The sequence below is a fragment of the Dama dama genome, chromosome 14 (genome assembly GCF_033118175.1).
Source record: "Dama dama isolate Ldn47 chromosome 14, ASM3311817v1, whole genome shotgun sequence".
Lineage (NCBI taxonomy): Eukaryota > Metazoa > Chordata > Mammalia > Artiodactyla > Cervidae > Dama > Dama dama.
The window spans coordinates 25,531,535-25,545,494 of NC_083694.1; positions in this window are offsets into that span (position 1 = coordinate 25,531,535).

The following is a 13,960-nucleotide window of genomic DNA, read 5'->3' on the forward strand; positions in this document are numbered from 1 at the left end:
TAAAAACTCATCACCTCCTAATTATTTTATTACATTTTGCTGTGATCTCTGCTTTTGAGATGATGTCAGTTGCACCTGTGATGGAAACACTGTGTAACAGCACACTAGTTTGCACCTCCTCCCATTTTTGTGTTCAGTGATGTCCCAGTAGTAGCTTTCAATCAGCGCATGCTGGGAGGATTTACACCACGGAAATTGGCAGACGCTACAGATGAGGCCTGGCCCTCTCCCCCACCCTCCCCTTATGATGCCAGTTGTTAAACTTTTACATTTCCCAGTAAATTGTTCACATTTACCTGTACACACTATTTCCAGCTCTGGCACACTGTCGGGCTACACTGAACCAGGGATCAGAGTGGCAGCTGGGACCAGTACCCCCGAGGACTTGGGCACCAGAACCCACTGTTCACGACCCTGAAGGAGCCGCGGCTGTCATGGCTAGAGCCACCACCTACCCACAGCAGGGCTATCAGTGGCGCTGCCACCTAAGCTCTTGTGTCTCCTAGAAGTGGAAGGGAAGGAGACGTTCAGTTTTTTACACTGTAGGCCGGGGGGGCTTGGACTTGGGGAGGAGACATGAGCAACCCACTAGGCTGAGCAGGAACCTACTTATGAACTGTGGCCCGAGCCACCCTGAATCAACTTGAGGACCTTTATTCTTCCTGTAGCATGGGTGCCTTCCCAAGAGGTTTCCAAAGTCCCCATGCAGGTGGCCCAGGCTTCTAATCTGGATGCTGGGGGAATACAGATGGCACTCTGCTATGCTGCCACTTCCTGATGTGGTTTCACAAGGCATAAGATAAGCCTGGAGGAGGAAACGACAGCCCACTCCAGTATTCTTGCCTGGGAAATCCCATGGACAGAGGAGCCTGGCGGCTACAGTCCTTGGGATCATAAGCATCAGACACATGACTAAACCACCACCACCACCAAGATAAGCCTGTAAAGTGCCTCATGCTGTGTTTGTACAAAATGTAAACTCAGTAACCCTGGCTCCTTTCTCTGCTTGGCTTTCTTTGTAGGCTCCTCATGGTAGGGTGTCCCCTCCAGCCAGCCTGTGGGGAGTATTCTTCTGCATGCACTCTTTCCTCCAGGAGCCAGTCTCCTGGTTGAGTGCCCCCTTACTTCAAGTGGACAGACACACAGCTTTTGGTTTAGAGACCCAACATTCAGAAGAGGTAGTATCGTTTCCCAGAATGACTACCTGACAGCCAGGGAGAGAGACTAAAATGCCACAATAGTGTTTCTGTTTAAATATCACAAAAGGATCTGAGTAGTGAACCTGGTCCTTTTTTTAGAAATGTTTGGCACATGAGAAAAACAGCATCATCTTTCTGGTAGGAATAACTTCTGATATTTTAGAGCAGGGAAAGTAAGGAAAGAATCCAGTTAAATACCAGTCACCACATTAAATTATAATGGAGCACATGGATCAGGTCCCTATGCCTGGGACAGTCTATTTTGGTTGCAGCAGTGAAGAAGCCAGGCAGCACTAAAGGCTTTGGGGAAGTTTTGCTGGTCAGTGGCCTCAGAGGACAGGTCTGGTGATGCTGTTCTTATTTTCCCATAGCCAAACTGAGAGTGAGCTTGAAATTGAGGAAATTTTCTAGACTCTACGAGGTACAGACATCTCTCTCCAAGGGCTGGAAATCACAGCATAAAACAATGCCCGGCATGTGGACCAGATACCTAAGAGATGGCTTAGAATCCTGCACCCTGGGCAACCAGTCTTTAAAATTAGCAGTCCTTTGTATTGATCAATATCTCATGATTAGATAAAAATGGGGTTTCCCCAGTGGCTTAGTGGTAAAGAACCCACCTGCCAATGCAGGAGACACAGATTCAGACCCTGGGATGGGCAGATCCCCTGGAGAAGGAAATGGCAACCCACTCCAGTATTCTTGCCTTGGGAAATGCCATAGAGAGAGGAACCTGGTAGGCTACAGTCCATGGTGTCGCAAAAGAGTTGGACATGATTGAGGGACTAAACAACAACAACAAATTAGATTAAAATAACTGCTCTGTTGTGTCTAGCCCTAACTAACTAACGTGGTCACAAGTGCAGTGGAAAACTTAGCAGTAAAGAGCTGGCAGTGGCTGTAGCACTTACCTCTTCTAGGTAAAAATAAAAAACTGAGGCCTGATCACATTCTTCATTTGAGACACATGCCACCTAGATATGGGTTCCAGGGGGAGAAGCCCCATCACAAGTTTCATCTTCACAGATTGGAGAAACCCAGTGCCATCTAGACCCAAGTGTTCAGTGCCCCTTGGATGATGATACTTTCTAGGGAGCTAAACAGAGGGGACCCAAAGGCACGGTTCATGGATCAGCATCAGCCTGGAAGTTGGAAGGTCATCCTGAAACAGGTGTTGTGGGGCTTTGCACTCGACTCTGTCCTATGTGACATTTATTGCCAATGGACTTCCCATGAAGGCCCTGGATCCATTTTGGAATGCATGCGTCCAGAGCATGGTATCTAGAATCCATTTCATAGAACTGGGTGCAGAAGCATCAAGGATACTCTTTTCAAAAAACCGAAGGCTCCAGGAGGGCAGATGGCAGGATTTGGGTAAGGGGAAGCCTTTCCCCACCCCTTATTCTTCATTTGGGGCTGCAGCAGTTCCTTCTCAGTGAAGACTCTGAAGAGGTGTCACGTGGAAGGGGTGTTCTGTGGTACCCATGGGAACTGGACTGAGCGCATCAGCAGGCTTTCCTAGACCTACCTGGGCAGAGCCTGCAGTCATGAGCATCACAAGGGATGATAGTCTCTGAAATGCAGCAGGAGAGGCTTAGAGAGAAGTGTGGGACAGAGCTCTCTGGGCCCAATGGTGACAGAGCAATGAGTATGTATTATGGGATGGAATGGTTCACATACGGAACTCAACATTGCAAGTAATGTGAAAAATTTGGGCTTGCTCCAGACTGGACAATGACACAGATGATAATCAATCCAAATAATTTGAATGTAGGAATAAATTGAAAGGGTTGAATTCAGGATCCCATAGGTTATAAACTCTTTGAGGGTAAGTATTTATTTCAGAAGTTCCGGAGTTAGGCTTAGTCCTAAAAGTGTGCTCAGTTGCTCAGTCTTATCCAACTCTTTGCAACTTTATGGACTATAGCCTGCCAGCCTCCTCTGTCCCTGGAATTTTCCAGGCAAGAATACTGGACTGGGTCGCTACTTCCTATTTCAGGGGCTCTTCCTGACCCAGGGATCCAACCCATGTCTCTTGGGTCTCCTGCATTGACAGGTGGATTCTCACCACTGAGCCACCTGGGAAGCCCTTAGTCTTAAACAGGCCACAGTAAATATATGTTGAAGTAAATTGAATTTTGGATTGCTTTCAGAAGCAGTAGGAGGCAGAGGTTAAGTCCTACAGTCAGTAGGAATCACTGTCCTGTGAGGAATGGAGGAGGGAAGAGTGTTAAAACAACGGGGAGGCCTGAGTCCTGGAGAGGTCTTGCTGGGTTCAGTAACAGGAAAACAAGCAAAGACCCAGACAGAGCGTCTGCAGGTTGTTTACCCCTGCAAATGAGTTCGCTGGGCTCCTTCTCCAAACCACTGAAAAACACAGACTCAAAGGAGCAGAGACAGCTGGGTCTCCAGAGTAACAGAGTGACTAACACTGAACTCCATCACCTTCTGTACCTGTCTGTAACAGTTGAGAAACCTTGAGGGAAAAAAGCCAGGTCTTTCTCTGACTGTTGTTTTTTTGGCTTGTGAGACTCTGGCTCATGGAAGCAGCTGTGGGGAGGAACATACAGAAAGTCAAGCATGGTCTCCAAGGTACCGGGCAGGTGTCTGAAAGCCATCATCAGCTCAGCCCTTGTGTGGTGCTTCTGGCAGAAACAGGGCCCTCGTGGCTCCTGCTCTGGGGAAATTCTCCCAGCTGGGGCTGTGAGGGGAAGGGAGCAGGTGGGAGCGGAGTGAGTGCTCAGGGAGTGTGGCTTTCATGCCAGTCACTTCTCCAAGGTTGTCCTTTGTTTGATGTCCAACTTTGGGCGTGTTGGTCAGTCTGGTCTCAAGGGAAGCAGAAGAGAAGGAAGGACTGAGCTGGGTGATGGATGAGAATGCATTCGGTTTTGATGTTACGTAAGTCAAGGTGATTCCAGCTATGGTGCAATAGAGTCTGGTTCTGTTTTCAATGTTTGATTGCTGACAGCTGCCTTCCCCTTTTTCCCATATCTGAGCAAGCTGATAAGAACATCAGAATGACATTCCCAGTCACATAACACCTGGCTTGTCTAGGAGCCTTCCCTAGTTTCATCCACTAACCACAGTAAAAGGGGTGAGTCAATCACCCCTCCTCACTCTCCTAAGCCATCTTTAGACCTTCTTGGGAGCCTGCCCTGCTTTTTCCTGAAAGATTCATCCTGTGACGAATAGACCTCTTCATGTCCTCTTGTGCACATGTGGCATCATCAGTGTTAATATCCAAACCAACTTTGGAGTTGGGGGTTGGTCACCCCCCACCCAGGGAACCAAACTATGGTAACACATAAATCCTGAATACAATGGAAGTTTATTTTGGGTGCACATCCTAGTTTAATGCAGGAGTTCCTGGCCAGATAGCCTCCCATTAGCTCACTAAGAGGCTCAGGCTCCTTCCGTCTTGTGGCTCCTCAACCTATTCAAGGTCTTTAGGATTCTTTCCATGCAGTCAACAGATGGGTAAAGAACAGGGAGTGTCACATGACAGGTTCTGAAAAGTGTCAGTTGGGCTTGGTACTGATCCATATCACTTCTCAACTTCCGTTTGCTTAGAACTTGGTCATATAGCCATACCTACCCACATGGAACACTGGGAAATGTAGTTTAGGAGGGTTTTGGTGAATGTGCAGCAGTCCCCACCACAGATATGTTGACTCTGAAGATCAACTGGTCATTGAGGTGAGATATTTAAAAGGAAATAGGACAGAGGGGTCTGAGGCAAAAGTTCTGGGCTGGAGTTATGCAATGATAAGTCAAATTTCTAGGCAATGAAAGGGAAAAGGGAAAGAAAAGGAAAAAGAGGTTAATTCTATTTATAATTTTCATTTTATTTGATTTTCATCTTTGAGGATTGCCTTCTAGAACCTCACTAGCGTTAAGTGAGGTGTTGACAGGGGGAGAAATAGAGCAGGAAGATGTAAAATGCCATCCTTTGAAATTAGAATCAGCAGCTTGTCTACACACACACACACGAGTGAACTTTTTTTTTTTTTTTTTTTAATGATCTGGCCCCTCCAGTTTCCTGCCCTTCTAAGCCTCCAATGAGATGATGAAGGAAGTGGCAGGCTAATTGGAGAGAAAAGTGAAGGAAAGGCAGAGTAAGTAAAGGAGAGAGGAGATCAGTTTGCTATTTTAAGGCTTAGAATGTCTTCTTATAAGTCATTATGGTCTCCTTGCCAGTTAATTTCGTTTCAGATGAAGTTAAAAGGTAATCTGACGGGTGTCATTATCTCTGCAAATAATGCATAAATTCAGATGAACTCAGAACCATGATATAGCATGTAGGAGGATTCCAAGGTCTGACAAGGTGGTAATTACCAGGACTGCACTGAGGCTGACAGCTGGTATTGGGTGATTTCTTTTTTATTGAAATTATCTGTGTGATTAGGAAAAAAGATGCCTAAATCAAATTAATCCGCAGCAGTTGGCAGATCCATATTGCTCCAGTGCAGACCCAGAGAGCTGTGTGTGGATATGTGTAGAGACGGCAGAGTCTGTGCCTGATTTAGAACTTCACAGTCAGGAGACTCTCACATCTAGCCAATGATGAGAGCTGTTCAGATATGCAGAGCCGAATGGTATGTTCAGTTCCAGAAATCTGGAGAAACCCGAGGTAGAGAATCAGAATACACTTCACAGCCCAAGTCAGTTCCTTTGTAGTAGCTCCTGCCTTGCTCAGGCTGGCGATGTATTGCTGTATTAGCTGGTTACATCATTCTGCAATCTCCTCTCCCACTGCCTTGCCCCCAGATGGATGGCAGAAAATGAAGATGGAACATAAGTGTTTGGTGGACCAGAAGGAAAGATTATGTCTTCTGTAAGCACTAAATCATTGCTTTATGGTAAGTATACTTAAGCTGACGGAATATCTTCTTCAACCTTGAAATATATGTAAGCTTATAAAATAAATTCATATGTTTCAGTATAACGATAACAGTGAATGGATAGATAGAATGTATATTAAAAGATTAGTGCTTGCAAGTTAATTTATCTATTTATTCATTTGTTTATCACTCATCTATTCCATAAGAATTTAGAAAATATCTGCCATGTACAACACTGAATATACAAAGATGAGTAAGATGAAGCTGTTGCTCTCGGCCTTCAAGGAGTTCACACATTTCTCTACCTCCGTCTTCATCCATGCATCTACCCACGCATGCACCCATCAATCCATCTGTCCATCCATCCATCAATCCAAGAGGCCTGTTGGGTCTTCAGTGGCTCTCAGAGATTCAACTGTGCCTCAAGCCCCAGTGTCATAGCTCTTTGAAACTCTGAAAGTCCTTCCCATAGTTTATTTGTGTATTTGGTGTTTGTTGTTCCTTCTTCTCTCTGCTTCTGTGCTTTCAGGCTGCCTGAACAGCCCTTATTCCCATACTTTAGTATGAAAATAAATCCTTGCCCCATCACTGGTTTCCATCTCTCCAATTCATGTGTCTCAATTATTTTGTGAGGTTAGTAATTTTACGTAAGATGGAGGAGAAGCAAAAGGAAGAGTCATATCATGGAGACTTTGATCTTCACACCTTTCCTCTCCCTTTCTCTCACCCTTTTTGTGTTTCTCCTAAAGATATAAAAATATATGACTTCCAACCCTCTCTGCCCCAACACACACACACACAACTGCTACAATCTCACACTGAATAAGTCATTCCCTGGGGGCTCAACTTTACCCCAAGTCAGTTGGTCAAAAGGCACTGACTTCCATAGGGCATGTATTTAAAGGCACCAGATTCAATTTCATGAATATCTGAGAGCACGGAACCAGTGGAAGCCAAAATGGGAAGGTAGGAAGCAGTGATCTCTTTCATCACTGCTTCATTCTAGTTCCTTTCTTTCTGGAAGTGTTTGAGGCCTAATATGGTCATCTCAGGCTCCAGTTCCATAAACTTTTCCCTTCAGCATTAGCAACAACAATAATAACAACCATGTATACTTTCTTAATATATTTTATAATTATTATTACAATGGCTAACATTTCTTGAGCAATTATAGTCTATGTTCAAGGTTAAGTGCACTGCATATGATTATATTTAATTGCAAAATCATACACTTATTTTGGCTTCCCAAGTGGCTCAGTGGTCAAAGAATGTGCCTGCCAATGCAGGAGACTCAGGAGATGCAGGTTCGATTCCTGGGGTGGGAAGATCCCCTGGAGAAGGAAATGGCAACCTGGTCCAGTGTTCTCGGCTGGAGAATCGCATGGACAGAGGAGCTGGGCGGCTATAATCCGTGGAATCCCAAAGAGTCGGGCACGACTCAGTGACTGAGCATGCATGCATGCGTGCTTATTTTATAAATTAAGAGACTGAGAACAGTGATGTTGAAGGTTACCTGGCTGGAACTTCCGTGTCATTCTTTTCACTTTTTTTAAAAACAGAATCTCTCTGGTTGTTGCCAATTAGGTTTTCATATGTGGCCAGGAAGATTGGTATCAGTACAGAGGCTGTGCCTTCTGAGGCTGTGGGGACCGCATAACAGACTAGATGGAAAAATTAAACATGACAGGAAAATTGATTCTCATATCTGCTGGAGTAAGCAATCATTTGGTTAAGCTTAAGACTTTGCCTTAATTGCCACCATTAGTAAATAGAAATCTATTTGTGCAATGTGCAGACAGCAGCTAACAGAATGAAAAGTACTATGAAAGATTTTTTTTCTCAGAATATCAACAGTTTAAATGGATGCCACTATTTTTTCATATTAAAATTTGCCATCTTGTGGCTTGTCTTATAGCTACTGAAGAAGCAGGGGGTTTTTGAAAGTTGACACAAGGAAAAATCCCAGAGGAAGAGTGGATGTGTATTTCAAATATACATTCAGCTCCCTTTGCCAATAAATGAGAAGATAATGAGCCAGAATTTCCCCATAAAAAGTAGAGAAATCATTTAACTACCAAGGACTACATCCCACTCTATTATATTATTGTCTCATTCCAGACATTTATATTTGTATTGTTTCTGGTGAATTCCTATTCACCAAGCCAGTGAGTAGCAAATTTTGATAAGTTGGATCCATTTCCAAGATATAGGAGTGTTCACCCATTCTTTCAAGAAACACTTGTCAAGTTTGGGTCTGTGAGGTGTCATGCTGGGGCCATGGTGTATTTAGAATTCATTCAGCATCCTCTGATTGTAGTTATTGAGTCCTTTTTAGCTTTCTGACACCTAGATAGATGCTGTGTAAGTTTAAAAAAATAGGGAGTACGATAAATAAGACAAGCTTCTTGTTCCTGAATGACCTTGAAATAGCATTGAGAAAATAAAATTAACATGAAATAATCAAGGAACAAAACAAGAAACTCTTTTTAAATTTCCCCTACATAATGGGACTTTCTCTGGATTCTTCTGGGTTCTACATGTTCAGACAAACGTCTCTGAAAAGGAACTACACCAATGATTCCTGAAAGGGTAGTCTTAAGTCATTCAGTTCAGTTCAATTCAGTTGCTCAGTCATGTCCGACTCTTTGCGACCCCATGGACTGCAGCATGCTAGGCTTTCCTGTCCATCACTAACTGCCAGAGCTTACTCAAACTCATGTCCATTGAGTTGGTGAGGCCATCCAACCATCTGATCCTCTGTCATTCCCTTCTCCTCCTGCCTTTAGTCTTTCCAAGCATCAGGGTCAGTTCTTCGCATCATGTGGCCAAAGTATTGAAGCTTCAGCTTCAGCATCAGTCCTTCCAGTGAATATTCAGGACTGATTTCCTTTAGGATTGAGTGGTTTGATTTCCTTGCAGCCCAAGGGACTCTCAAGAGTCTTCTCCAACACTGCAGTTCAAAAATATCCATTCTTTGGTGCTCAGCTTTCTTTACAGTCCAACTCTTTCCACACATGACTGCTGGAAAAAACATAGCTTTGACTAGACAGACCTTTGTTGGCAAAGTAATGTCTCTGCTTTTTAATATGCTGTCTAGATTTGTCATAACTTTTTTCCCAAGGAGCATCTTTTGATTTCATGGCTGCAGTCACCATCTGCAGTGATTTTGGAGCCCAAGAAAATAAAGTCTGTCACTGTTTCCGTTGTTTCCCCATCTATTTGCCTTGATGTGATGGGACCGGATGCCATGGTCTTTGTTTTCCGAATGTTGAGTTTTAAGCCAGCTTTTTCACTCTCCTCTTTCACTTTCATCAAGAGGCTCTTTAGTTCTTCTTTGCTTTCTCCCGTAAGAGTGGTGTCATCTGCATATCTGAGGTTATTGATATTTCTCCCAGCAATCTTGATTCTAGCTTGTGCTTCTTTCAGCCCAGCATTTCTCATGATGTACTCTGCATATAAGTTAAATAAGCAGGGTGACAATATACAGCCTTGACATACTCCTTTCCCAATTTGGAACCAGTCTGTTCTTCCATATCCAGTTCTAACTGTTACTTCTTTACCTGCATACATATTTCTCAGGAGACAGGTTAGCTAATCTGCTATTCCCATCTCTTTCAGAATTTTTCAGTTTGTGATGATCCACACAGTCAAAGGCTTTGGTGTAGTCAACAAAGCAGAAGTAGATGCTTTTCTGGAACTCTCTTGCTTTTTTGATGATCAAATGGATATTGGTAATTTGACATCTGGTTCCTCTGCCTTTTCTAAAACCAGCTTGAACTTCTGGAAGTTCTTGGTTCATGTACTATTGAAGCCTGGCTTGAAGAATTTTGAGCATTACTTTGCTAGTGTGTGAGATGAGTGCAACTGTGCGGTAGTTTGAGCATTCTTTGAAATTGCCTTTCTTTGGGATTGGAATAAAAACTGACCTTTTCCAGTCCTGTGGCCACTGCTGGGTTTTCCAAATTTGCTGACATACTGAGTGCAGCACTTTCACAGCATCATCTGTCAGGATTTGAAATAGCTGAACTGGAATTCCGTTACCTCCACTAGCTTTGTTTGTAGTGATGCTTCCTAAAGCCCATTTGACTTGGCATTCCAGGATGTCTGGCTCTAGGTGAGTGATTGCAGCATCGTGGTTATTTGGGTCATTAACATCTTTTTTGTATAGTTCTTCTGTGTATTCTTGCCACCTCCTCTTAATATCTTCTGCTTCTGTTAGGTCCATACGATTTCTGTCCTTTATTGAGCCCATCTTTGCATTAAGTGTTCCCTTGGTATCTCTAATTTTTTTGAAGTGATCTCCACTCTTTCTCATTCTATTGTTTTCCTCTAATTCTTTGCATTGATCACTGAGGAAGGCTTTCTTATGTCTCCTTGCTATTCTTTGTAACTCTGCATTCAGAAGAGTTCATCTGTCCTTTTCTCTTTTGCCTTTAGCTTCTCCTCTTTTCTCAGCTATTTGTAAGACCTCCTCAGACAACCATTTTGCCTTTTTGCATTTCTTTTTCTTGGGGATGGTCTTGGTCACTGCCTCTTGTACAATGTCACAAACCTCCATCCATAGTTCTTCAGGCACTCTGTCTATCAGATCTAATCCCTTGAATTTATTTGTTACTTCTATTATATAATTGTAAGGGATTTGATTTAGGTCATATTTGAATGTTCTAGTGGTTTTCCCCTACTTTTTTCAATGTAAGTCTGAATTTTGCAATTCATGATCATTAAGTGTGCATTTTTGTGGTACAATCTCTGATAACACCAGGAGTTTATAGTAGGGGCTGAAAAGTGGGAGGGAGAGGTGGGGAGGCTTCTCAGGGGAGATTCACAGGGGCGGGTGTTCTCACAGGGGATTGTTAAGAACCCGGAGAGTAAAGGTGGGTGGGATGTTAAGGAAGACAAGAAAGGAGTGCTCTGGAGAAAGTTCCACCACTCTGACTTGGTTTCACCCTGGGCAAGACTTTTTCTGCCATACACCTAACCCCCCCCACCCCCACCCCCATACATCTCTGGGCAAATCCAGAGCTAAACTGGTTGGTCTGATGCACACTTAGTTTCAGCTGAGGCCAAGTTAGAGTCTCGTGGGCTCTGAACCTGCAGCCCGTACAGCCCCCTGGATTCCAAATATGAGAATTTGACCCAGAGTTGGGACCTGACTCCCAGAACCTTTGGTTCTTCTCTGGCTCCAAAAGGCAAAGCCAGGGCCCATCATGGTGAGAGCTCAGAGCAGAGTGGCAAGGGGATTCCAAGGTGAGCACACAGCCTGAAGGAACAGGTAGTCTGGAGGAAACAGAAAGATGAAATAAACCTGATTCTTAAACATATCAAAGGTCTTACATAGCCAGAGCCTGGTGACTAGCGCTGATTTCTCTGAAGGGCTGTGACTACACCATAAGAAAGTTTGGGGTCAGTGCTGTTGGGCTAGTGTCTATCCTGACATGACTGACACCTCTGCCTAGGCACCACCTGTGAGGGGACCTTCAGGATTCTCTTCAGGTGGCCAGCCACCCCAGTTTGCCCAAGACTTGCAGTCCTCAAGGGATTCCTTGGTGGCTTAGATGGTAAAGGATCTGCATGCAATGTAGGAAACTCAGGTTTGATGCCTGGGTTGGGAAGATCCCCTGGAGAAGAGAATGCCTACCCACTCCAGTATTCTTCCCTGAAGAATTCCAAGGACAGAGGAGCCTGGCAGGCTACAGTCCATAGGGTCGTAAAGAACCAGACATTAACTATATGTCAAGATGTATACTCAGATGCTCAGTCATGTCTGACTCTTTGTGACCCCATATACCATAGCCTCCAGGCTCCTCTGTCCATGGGACATGACTGAATGACTAATACTTTCAGTTCTCAAACTGAGACTTTCCGGGCAAAAGCACCTCCTCTTGGTACTTATGTTTTGACTCAGCAGTTCACCTGGTCCAGGCTCAGGTGTGCTCCCCTCTACCAATGCCCATGGGGGGCCCAGGATCCCTAAGATGACCCCCAAGACCCTCAGTCCCATGGGTGAGTTGAACAGATAGGGAATCTACCCAAGACCACATGGTCTGGTTGCTCAGAGAATCCAAGCACAGCTGGAACCAATGGTGCTACCTACCAGGCCTGCAGGTCACCCTAGGGAACAAAACGGGAGACTGAGCAAGTGCTGGGCATGAGAAAGATGAGAATAAATGGACTGATTCTTCTGTTCAGTTGTCCCAGCTGGGAAAATGAAATGGGTGGGGCCACAGCTTTGCTTTGTGTCTCTCAGGCTCACACAGTGAACTTATTTACAGTCTTTCGGCTTCTGCAAGATGTGTCAGGCATAATTTCTGACCATTCACAAAACTAACTCTCTGCTGACATTTTTAAAAGGGCCCAACCTCTTTGGAATAATTTTAATTGCATCTCAGGAATGATTTTTTAAAAAATGAAGTGGTTTTGATTACACGTAAGCATTTCTACATGCTTGGCACCATGCTAAGCACTTCACTGGGATTATTTTGCTAAACCCTCACTGTACTCCTACAGGCGAGGTGCCATCACCCTCCCTATATTAGCAGGTGAGGACACTGAATCAAGGAAGTGAGGTCACAAAGTGTAAGCCGGGCACATGGCTGATGAGTTTGGCCCCAGAGCCCGTGCTTTGCATCATGTGGTGCATGGGCTAACCCAGCAACCGAAATGAGCTTTAGAGACTGAATTTTATCTTGGTGTCCAGGAGACACCCACCACTCCTAGCTGGCACAAATGGTCAAATGAATAACCAGCACCTTTCATATTTAGCTGATTTCATAAGAAACTATTGAAATACCTAAAAATAGTGTCTCTGTTTTTGGTGAAGTTGGTTCTCAGTTTGAAAGGTAAGGACATGGTGACAGAGAGGTGAAGCTATGATTCTATTTAAAGGATCATTACTCTGGTTTTGAATAATGTAAGACTACGCTGGGATGAGGGTTTACTAGTTTAAATGCTATTTTTCATGCATATAATTGAAAGGAACTAAGTTTGGGCTGTCAGAGGAGATGAGACAGTGGCTCAGGCCTGAGCTGCTTGCTTCAGGAAACTCACAGCTACATGCTCTTGCTGGGATTTCAAGTTCCCAGACAGGATGGAGAAAAATAAACTTGACCTACTCAGGACATTTATCTTGAAAACCGTAAGTGGTTGAGCCAAACTGGGCCCCTCAGATCACATCTTGTCTTAGTCTGTTTGGGCTGTTATAGCAAAGTATCATAGACTGAATGACTTATAAACAACAGTCACTTATTTCTCACCACTCTGGAGGCTGGAAGTCTGAAATCAGGGTGCCTACAAGACTGAGCCCCAGGGACACCCTTTTTCTGGGTTGAGGACTACTGACTTCTTGTATCCTCACTGGGTGCAGAGCAGAGAGATGCAAGTTCTCCTGTGACTCCTAGGAGGGCACTAATCCCTTTCATGGGGGCCCCACCTTCACGATCTCATCTAACCCTAATTAGCTCCCAAAGGCCCCACCTCCTAATACCATCACATTGAGGGACAGAATTTCAACATACTAATTTGGGGGAGATACAAACATTCAGTCTATAATATCCCCGTGATGAAACTTCACAACTGGATTGCCTAAAACAAACAGGATTGGAAGCATCTGGGCTGTATGATGTGGATTCCAGCTGTCAAACTGTTAATTCCAAGTTCAGAGTGGCTGAGCTATCCCAGGAGAAGGCAATGGCAACCCACTCCAGCACTCTTGCCTGGAAACTCCCATGGATGGAGGAGCCTGGTAGGCTGCAGTCCATAGGGTTGCAAAGAGTCGGACATGACTGAGCGACTTCACTTTCACTTTTCACTTTCATGCATTGGACAAGGAAATGGCAACCCACTCCAGTGTTCTTGCCTGGAGAATCCCAGGGGTGGGGGAGCCTGGTGGGCTGCTGTCTATGGGGTCACACAGAGTTGGAC